The following is an 11,191-nucleotide window of genomic DNA, read 5'->3' as shown; positions in this document are numbered from 1 at the left end:
ATGTACCTTACAGTCATTTATTTAAAATGCAAGCCTATTAGTAGGCTCCCAAAAGCAAAATGAAGGAGATACACTTCAGCATTGACGCCATTGAACTCTTGCCCATCCTCAGCCCCAAAGAGCTCAAATTTTTAAGAGATGGAGTGCTTGTGGGCTGGCATCCACAGCACTCCTGAGGGACATGGCACTTAACAACAGTATTGCCTTCAATATTTGGAGTGCTTATATAGCCCCAAATCTCTGGGTTATGCAAGAATCCTCATTAATTTTTAATGAATCCAGCTTTCACAGCTGTGAAGTGCCACCCTGAAAAAAATGCAACTCAAACATCCTAAATAAAACAAAACTGTAGTTAAGCATTTAAAACATATGTACTTGTTTCCTCCACCTCACACTAAATACCTGCAAGTCTTTGAATTGCTGTATTCCTACCTGAAACACACACTTTCCCCTATCCATCACTACCTTTTTAATCTCTCATATTATCAGGTCCTGTCCAAGAGATTTTTCATGGGATTCAAAGACAACACACTGTTAGCAATAACCTTTCAAAACAGAGAAGAGAAAAAGTGGGAGATTAATCGACAAAATCTGAACACAGTTAATGAGGAGGAAGAACGAAACCGAGTGGGTGAGAGCAGATTTCAGTAAAAGGGCAATTACATGGATTCGGCAAGATAAAAGAGGGGAAAAGATACAGGATCTGACACAAACAGGAAAGAAAGAGTAGGGAGGACAACAACTAAAGGCATTAAAAAGCTTCCATATAACAAAAACCTAAAACTTCCTTGTCTGGAAGAGAAAGAGCCAATGCTGAGCACAAATTCATACATGGCCAAAACAAGGTGGGAATAGGGAACAACAATCCCCTATTTTTCACCTCAGAGTAAAACAAGTTGCATGAAGCCCGAAAACAAGAAACCATTATGGTATAAAGCACATAATTAAACTGTGCAACTCATGATGATAAAGTATTATAGGGATCAAAAGTATAAATGGATTTCAAATCAAATTACACAAATTTATGGTGGATAGGGGAGTTATGGACCACTCCACGAGCAGCTATTTAATATAAGCCCAGTCTGCTTTCCAGCACAGAGATTTCCAATGCTGCTGATAGAAAAACATACAGGGAAATTCCCTCAGCTAAAAGTAATTTTACCCTCTATCTGCCTTAGCTAGCAACAGCTCGTGGCCACTACTGGATACAAATATGAACCAAAATGGATTGGACTAAAGGTTATTCTCTATGTGCTCATCTACTTAGTTTTCAAGGCGTTTGGAGAGATCCTTATTTCATGAGAAGTGCTACCACAGAACTGCTACTGTTACAAGCATTACCACCGACAGAATACGGAGCAAAATGGGTCAGTCTAAAGGTTATTCTCATTGCCCTGTTGCTTATCTTCTTAGATTTCAAGGTATTTGAAGGAGAACTCAGTATAACGAGAAATGCTACCATACAACTGGTATTATTACAAGCATTTCTGGTAGCACTGTCTACAATGAAGCCTGCTTTGCATTTAAGATTGTACGACTATTTTTAATTGATCAAATTTTTGCCAAATTAAGTCTGGACTAAAATTCTACACACCAGATGGCAGACTTGCTCTGGAAATTTTTAGAAAAAAATACTGCGGCTGTTTCCTAGAACAAAACTGGAAGAACACACTTTTAGTTGCGTATGTTAACTCTTTTACAATCATTGCTTTAATGCTGAAATTTGATAGAGGAGTTTAAGAACATAGCATTTGGTCTCCTCAAAACAGTGGATGAAATAGGAAGTCTCTGAAAATTAATGTTCTCACATTAAAAGGCAGTTAAAAAACTGAGATCCAGAGATCCCATGCCCAACCTTGTTCTGCCCTTACAGCAACCCGGGGCTGTGGGGAATTAACCACTCGCTCGTTTGCTCTGTCCGGGTGCTGCGTGCAGGAATCGAAAGCAAGTGGCCTCCAGGGGAATTAACCACTCGCTCGTTTGCTCTGCCCGGGTGCTGCGTGCAGGAACCGAAAGCAAGTGGCCTCTGCCCTGTCCTCCACCTACCCAAGCAGTTTAGAGGAAATATAAGCATGGTAAAAAGAAGGAAAAGAAATTATAATTTAGGGATAAAGCACATTTTTAGCACCGCACTACACTCTCCTCCAGAACCTGAAAAAATAACCAAAGACTTGCAAAACTTAAATTCTCTGAATTGTGCATGCACAGTTGAGACACAAAGTAATAACCAATTCCTAACCCACTCTAGCATCTGTTCTACACTGAGACTGGTACACGCCATGGTTACTCATTACACCATTAGTACCAGCTTTTCCACTAACAGAAGTAGGAAAATCCTACTTCTACCTTTGAGCCAAGCGAGATTTTCTTTATAAAACTTAGTGTAATTCCTTGGGAGCCAAGGGAATTGGGGGAATAGTTTTCAAAGGGAGCAATAAAACTTTACAAAGTGTTATGAAGCCAAAAGGAAGGCCAAACAGAGTGACCAAGCTTATTTTACAAAACTTTCAAAAATATTTTGCCAATAGTCTGTTTAGAATCACAACACGGCCCAAAGTGCTTCCCCATGGCTTCGGATATGGGCAATTTCCTTCTCTGAAGATAAAGAGGTGTACAATGAAAAGACACGAAAAAGCAAACAAGAAGGAAAAAAAGTGAAAAAACACCCTGTTTATAAACATCTTCCACAGCCAACTGTAAGTTACAAAATTGCCCACTTAGCAGCTTGTGTTTTAAGGGCACAGTAAGACTCAAAGCATAATTCAACTAAATTTCTTCCTTCTAACAGAGAGGTCCTGTTGGGAAAACCTGTCTGCTTTCTCTGCTGCCTGGGAATGAGACATTAAGTAACTTCAGCAGCTCCTCCATCTAGCAGGAGGCTTAGAAAAGCTGGTCAATCTGCCATCTTTTTTTCATACCAATATGTTCATACTTTCCTGCACTTAAGTAGGCTGGCATCTTCAACACAGTAGTACTCCCCTCTAATAAACAGGCAGTTGTGAGAGCAGTAAGAATAAGACAACTCATTTTGTACACGGCTGCTGGAAATAGCAGTGTTAATCGTAGTCACATGCAAACTGCATAACCTTGTGTAAAAATGTCATTTCCACAGAGGGACAACATTAACATCAAAGGCATAAATGTAAAAAAAATGGATAGCTGCAACACCACCTCCAGTGGACTTCAATGACAAGAACAAATATACCTGCAGTATCACCATAAAAGAGCGTAACTATGTAGTTTTGTTCTTACAGCTTGAGTAAACTAAAACCGAAACCGCCACCTTTAAAAGAATTAAGCTAGTAAGTATTAAAATGCTGTTTCCACATATTAATATCTTTTTTAAGTTCTACTGAATTTTGAAGTACAACTGCACCGTAAGAAACATTCAGCCTATCTGGGGGAAAAAAAAAAAATCAAAAGGATGCCTGCTGAATGTGACCACATTGCAAAGCTTTAGTGTTAAAATGCCTGGTATTTCTACTCTTTATTTAGAAGGATACTTAAGCATAAATATGTTCAGCAAGTGGCAGAAAATATCCTACTCATGGAGAAAAAGGAGGCTTATTACCTAAAAGGCAGTTTAAAAGAAATCAGTTCTACTGTTATTTCATTTCACATATATATTCTGTAGAAATTTACTGGCACAACATTATAATATATCCTTTATTCAGATCACTAGGTCAGTTTAAAATTCAATTGAGTAATAAAAACAGCAGAATAAAGTACTGAAGCTTTAAAATCAGTGGTCATAATTCTAAAATTTACATTACCATTAAAAAAAGATCTCAAATTCAAAATTAACTGGTCACAATTTAGGAATAGTTTTGTCTTTAAAAGAAGGAAATATAAAACTTCACTGCAGCTAAACATCTAAGGGAAACAGGCTCTGCTGTCTTACAACCACCACAGGGAACTGTAAATGCAGCATCTATTCTGCAGAAAACTCTAAGGAAACTGTTAATTGTTTATGATTCTTAATCCCTAAAGAATACAAAAAACCTGATAATTAAAAGATAAGCCCACCAATAAAACACATGGGTTTTTTTAATTCTACCCCTGAGAATTCCATTATCATCAACAGTAATGAAAGTAACACATCCTGAGTCACTGCAACTGTCCCACTATTGCTGGAGTGACTCAGGCTCAGCAGTACTAACTCAAAATTCTCTGAAGGCATTAAATACGGCATTTTGATTTTACTAGCCGAAAATGAATTTGTGCTGTAGAGCACCTTAGCTTTGAACAATTCACCTCAATGAATGCTGAGTAACTTCAGCCCCTGAACTGTACAAGCAATAGCACATCTTCACTGTTAACAGCAAAATACAAACAGGAGGTTTCATACATACTAGGGAGCCAGGTAAGGCAAAATATACCAAATGCTCTATTACCTGCCAGAACTTCAAAAAAGGAAATAGATGAATCAGACGTTTTATTGTAGTTTACTTGTAAGTATTAGAATAGTGTTCAACATCAAAGATTAAATTTAAACTACAAATGAAGAGAAAGATAACATGAAGTTAAACTGTGGTATTCAAGTTAGTTTTCTTTATCTCTTCTCCCCTTAGCACTTTACTGAAATTGAACATAGCAAATATATGGACTTACTCCACATGCAGATTTGAGATGTAAGGAAGAACTTAGCAAAACACCCAGCTATAGGTTAGAATGTGAAAATAAAACACCTACGAGAGCAAATTACAACATTTAGGAAACTGACTTGGCATTTTCACTTTGCTGCATCATCCCCTGCCTCCTCCCCCAAGTCATAGCAATGATGTTTTTTGGTTTTAAATAAATTAAAATCAGCCTGGTACATACATGACATTCAATGAAGTTTACAGGAAGAATAGTAATTCAGTTCTTTGGAAGAATACGAATACACAAATTCAATTTTGACGCTGAAAGATTTTATACATTTATACTAAATGCCAAAAGAACTGCTGTATACACGGCAAACGCTTATATACACGCTAAAACAATACATGGTTTTCTAGAAAGTGCAGCAAGACGAGGGCAGACTGGTACACATTTAAATGATGACTTAGAAGAATAGAATTATCTCTTTTTCCTCTTCCAACACCACATTTATGGCACCAAATAGTCCTGCCAGAATAAGATCTTTATACCAGGAGTTCTTTTTTTTTTTGCATTTTATATCTATTAACCACGAACCCAGAAAATGGGCGTAGTGGAGAACCAAGCGACAAAGGACACAAAAGTGGTTGAGGTTCTCAGTGCCGCCTTAGCATTGGTTTTCACATCACGGTCCACTCGCACAACTACCACATTCCCAAGGCTAGTGGCACAGTCCTGGTGAAAGCAAGTAGAGGAAAGTCAGATTAGGGATGACTTCACAAACTGGACACACACACAAGTCCATGTGACCAGGTGGGCTGCATTCAAGGATGTTTAACTGAGCTGGCAAATGTCATTGCAAAGCCACTCTATCATCTGCAAAAGGTCATGGTGATCATGGCAGGTTCCTGACGACTAGAAAAGGGCAAATATCAGGACCCTCTTCAAGAAGGGATAAAAGGTTCAATGATACTATAGGCTCATCAGCGTAACCGCAGTCCCTGAAAAGGTTATGCAGCAAACCCTCCTGGGAAACTATTTTCAGGCACATGAAGGAAAAGAAATTACTGGGAACACCTAACAAGGATTTTCCAAGCATGAGTTGTGCCTTACCAACCTGATTGTCCTATATGAGAGGACTAGGTCTGTGGATAATGGAAAAGCACTGGATGTTACCTTGACCTTAGCAAAGCTTGTGACATGATCTCATGGTATACTCATAGCCAAATTAGAAAGAGAGCTTGGACAACTGAACTACAAAACAGATGAAAAATCAATTGGACTGCCAGACTTAATTGGTTGTAATCAATGATACAAATCCAACAGGCTGTCAGTTACTAGTGCATCCCTCGGGAGCAGATACTGGGGCTGATATAACATCTTCCTTAACAAATGGACAATGAGATGGAAAGCATCCTCAGCAAATTCACAGATGACACTAAATTGGGGACAGTGGTTGATGCATTGAGGAACTGAGCTGCCATTTGGACGGACCTCAACAGACAGGAAAAATGGGCAGACAAGAACCTCAGAAAGTTCAAAGACAAGTGCAAAGACTGTCTCAAGTTTGGAATAACCCCATACAACTGGACACACTGCCAAGCGGGTCAAAAACAGCTTTACAGAGCAAGACCTGGGGTCCTGGTGGACAAGCTGAACATAACACAGCAATGTGCCCCTGTGGAGAAGGCAGCCAACTAAATCCTGGGCTGTATTAGCAAGAGTAGACCCAGCAAGTGCAAGGAGGTAATTATTCCCCTATATTCAGCACTATGAAACTACACTTGGGAGCTCCATATTCAGCTTTAGGCTATCCAGTAAGACAGACATACTGGGCAAGTCCAGCAGAGCACCACACGGAGTCTCAAGTATATGACACACAAGGAGAGGCTGAGAGCGCCAGGTTTGTTCAGCCTTCAGAGAAGACTAAGGAGGGCTCCTATCGCTGCCTTCAGTTAGCTGATGGGGGGTACTCTTCTTCGAGGTGCCCAGCAAACAGATCAGAGGCAGCAGTCACAAGTGGCAAAAAGAGAAATTCCAATTAGATAGCATGAAGAAAAAAACCATGGCTAATCAAAAACATAGAAGAGATTTGACAGAGTTCTCCATGCTCAGAGATATTTAAAACTCAGCTGGGTAAGACCCTGAGCAGCCTGAGCTCATTTCAAAGCTGATCCTGCTTTGAATGGAAGGTTGAACCAGGTGCCTTCTAGAGATCCCTTCCAACCTGAAGTATTCTATGTGGGATCGTAAAATGAACTACACTGTTTATGATTCATCCGAGACTGTAAGGAGTTTCACAGCTGTCTAGTACATTCATTATGTATTTTCAAGACACACAGCTAATTCCTAATACTGTTTTCCAAGTCCAACAACTTTTCCAAAACTTTGCTAGAGAAGAAATAGGGTAATTCTGGATGCATACATGCATAACTTTGAAGACCATTTACGATAGAGAGATCTAAAACTTTTCGTTTTCAATGTAATTTAGATTAGAGCGAGGACACAACTTTGAATTTCATCTCTTATTGGAATAGTAATCTTTCTTTATTCAATATTTAGAGCTTGTTCTAGTATTTGCAATGTGTGCAGTGGTAACTGTCTCTTAAAAAAGGAAACCATTCTAAGGCTCTTTGTAAAACTACAGCAATGCACAGATATTGCTACTTGTAAGCAGCATAAAAAAGAAACCCAAAGGTTTCATTTTTGTGAAAAAGAACAAGTCTTAAAAATTATATTTTTCCTCAATACTATAAATACCGCTATCTGAACCTCCAGATTTTAGTATAGCCTGCAGATGATCTGTATGGATGCCACACAAATCAAGAATAAATTTATTCTACATACCCGATTTCAGTGGCTTTCATGTAGATTCCACAAACTTCCAATGTGCTTTGTGCTTACACGCAGAACCATGGAGACCTAACAAAACCCTTTCACCCCTAAAGGAGGTTGACTTATGTCCCCAAAGACCATTACACCCTGACAAGATCAGTGTATTCTAGAAGCTGACACTAGAACACTGTACTGGTTTTGGCTGGGATTGAGTCAGTTTTCTTCATAGTAGCTCCTATGGGCTATGTTTCAGATTTGTGACCAAAATCACGTTGATAACACACCCATGTTTTAGTTATAGCTGACAGTGCTTACACAGTGTCAAAGTCTTTTCTGCTCCTCAGACTGTTCCACCAGTGAGTAGGCTGGGGGTGCACAAGAAGTTGGGAGGGGACATGGCTGGGACAGCTGACCCCAACTGACCAAAGGAATATTCCATACTGTACGATGTCATCCTCAGCAATAAAAACTGCAGGTAGAAAAAGGAGGAAGGGTGGACATTCGGAATTATGGTGTTCGTCTTCCTAATAACCATTACACGTAATGGAGCCCTGCTTTCCTAGAGATGGCTGAACATCTGCCTGTCAATGGGAAGTAGTGAATGAATTCTTTACTCTGCTTTACTTGTGTGCATAGCTTTTGCTTTACCTATTAAACTGTCTTTATCTCAACCCAGGAGTTTTTGCACTTTTACCCTTCCGATTCTCTCTCCCATCCCACTGCAGGGAGCGAGCAGCTGTGTGGGACTGAGTTGCCCACCAGGATTAAACCTCAGGAAGCACATCCAAGATATATAGCCTTGATAACTGAAGAACACTCTGAAGTATTAAGTTTACTCAGGTTTGTAGTCACAGTCCAACTGGCTGAGACTGAAAAAAGTTTCAAACTGTAAAACATTTAAATGTATGAAACCCAGTGGTTATCATTGCATACATTTAAATGTACAAAGCTGGACAGGTATACCTGTGCAGAATGAGATATAACAGTTCTGTGAGGATAGAAGGTAACAGCCAAATAGCAAAGATGATATACATCAGCAGAAAATAAATCATATAGGAAACAATTTGGTACTAACAACTCGGTACAAAGGCTGAGAAATTCCATTATAAGCACCTGACTTCCCAGAAAGCACATTTTAGGTCAAAACTTTTTAGTACAATTAGGTCAAACTAATTAGTACACACAGTAAGTGTGATCACTGACCGTATACCTTCAGGTAAACCTACAATAAAGAGCAAAATCTTGTAAGTCATTCCCTAAAAAAAAAAATCTGAGCTAACAGTGATGCAATGATAACCACTTCACCTTTTTGCAATTCCATTTTTACAAAACCTGCTGGGTTTCATACATTTACATGTTTTACAATTATTTTGATAAAAAGAACTGAAAACTAACAGTGAAGTTTTGCACAATAGCTTGCTTTAAGTCAATGGTTTGCTGCCAAAAGAACCCCATCTTCATCCCCAGACACACTCCTCTCCCTTTTCAGATGGAGATGAGCTTATTCAGAGAGTGGAAAAGTATTTCCCGTTTTTTGTGTGGCATGCTTTCTGCCACATTAGTGAGCTAAAATGGCCTGCTGAATGCTCAGATGAGCACCGGAGCTGTCTAAAGGCAGAAAGCAAACATAGCAGAGGCACAGCGGTTTCTGTCCACATTCAGGGTGAAGTTAATCTTCTAACCTGTACTTTCTTTCCACGCCAGCTTGAGGCAAGTACACCTACCTTTGCCAGAAAGCTGCAGCTAAGTGCTACACCCGCTGCAGAAATAATTCTATTGACTAAAAAAGCTCACCATTCTAAAACAGCAGACTTCTCCAAAATATGGAAAGAATATAAACTAGAATTATGTCATTCACTTATAGTTGTTTGGGGGTCATTTTACTTACATATAATGCATAAACCATCAGTAAATCATTTGAGATTATTCCAAAAATACTTAATTTTCCAAGGGCCACCTGTTGTGGGAGGGTTTTTTTTGTGTTTTGAGAGCAAACAAAAAACACATTTTAGTTATATTAGCTAAAACAAGTTGGATGAAGCAAGACCAGAAGATAAACACTAGCTCAAATCACTGCTTCTTCATTTGACTGAATTTAAAAACATTTTGAAAAATGGGGTAGTCCTATAACATGCATTAAACCTACAGAAAATAGGTTAACATTATCTTCTCTATTATAAACTGCCTACTACATAACCAAAGCATGACTATTTTTAAAAGTTCAGATTTATTCAAGCCCAGAGTATTTAAATGTATTTACAACCAGCTTAAAGTTTATCCCATCATAGATTTTAGCTTGTTCTTTTCACAGAAGAACTCTGCCAAAAATCAGATAAAAACAGATTCTGTCGTGAAAGCCTCTTATACATTAATAAACAAGAAAGGATCATGAATAATGCAACCCAGTCAGAAAAGCTGGGAGTCCGAGCTACTTTGTTGAGGATTTCAGCTTGGAAGGGTAGTTCACAACTATTCTTCTCTCCTCTACAAAGTTTCCCCTAAAGACTTTCCAGGAACAGGTAAAAAGAATAAAGAGCAGTTGGTACTACTTAATCTGCAGACAAAGATAAATACAGTTCATAAAGTAGTGTGACTTGTTATATGTTAGCGTTGCCGCCACAAGCAGTGCCTTGCACCTGCACCCGTTCTAACGCGGCTGCTGGCATCAGTACGTGCTTTAGTTTCACACACTTTTGTAACAGTGCTCGCTCCCAAAGGGGAAATTTCCGACTGTTTCCATATTCCTACAGTAGTAAGTGTTGTCTACTTCTCTAACTTCAAACATGAGATATGCAAGAAAAATATGAACCAAAAATGCATGGAAGCATGTGTAAAAAAACATGCAGTGAACAAATGTCTAGAATCAGCTAGAGCTGGATCAGCCACCCGCAAACAATATGGCACCCCTGCTGCACCAGACCTCCATGCACAACCAGGAGCGGAGCTGCCTTGGCACAGATTTCCGAGTGACCCGAGGCAGTGGCTGGGGAGAGGGAGACGCCGGAACTCACCACCAGGTCAGGGGCGGGAAAGAGGGAGCAGCCGGCACACCCCCCTGCCAACACCACCAACCATCTCGGGAGCCTAGACCCACACGGTAGCAGTGCAACCAACCCCTGACGAGCCACCATCTTCTCCAACCCGTACATTTCCAGGGGCACATCCTCATTTTTGTAAGTGTTGTTGGTGTGCAGGGACCCTCAAATTATATTGGTATACAACTATTATCAGGAAGACCGGCTACATCTTGCCTGGTTTCATAGAGAGAATATGACAGACTAAAACAGAATAAAATTAGTCGGGGGGGAAGGGGGGAAGCATCATATCCTTCATCTCCTAAGGTTCCTTTTCTTTTGCTTCTAAAGAGTGCAAGAACAACTTCAGGTGAACAACACAATGGAAATCCAGGACCCCAAACTTCAATTTCACCTTAAGATAGTAATTCTAGTAATACCAGATGAAGCAGAAACGTGTCAGTAGGAAAGCACCGCTACATGCTTGCCCGTCTTACTTTACTTCCTAAAAATCTGCTAGTTAACTGTCAAAGACAGGTGGATTGACCTTTCATAAGATCCAGAGCAACCCCTCCTATTAATCAATACCCCTTAATTTTATAAAGCCCTTAATTTTATAAAGGTATGTCGTAGATTACAGCTACATCAATCCAAGTTCCAATCAACGTACTGTATGATCACAGCAAGTTTTGGTGAGCCTTAGGAAGTCTTTGCATAGTCATTACATAAAACTTAAATAAATCGCAAAACTCATAGAAGTT

The sequence above is a fragment of the Fulmarus glacialis genome, unplaced genomic scaffold (assembly GCF_000690835.1).
Source record: "Fulmarus glacialis isolate BGI_N327 unplaced genomic scaffold, ASM69083v1 scaffold7730, whole genome shotgun sequence".
NCBI lineage: Eukaryota > Metazoa > Chordata > Aves > Procellariiformes > Procellariidae > Fulmarus > Fulmarus glacialis.
This window is presented reverse-complemented; position numbering follows the sequence as displayed.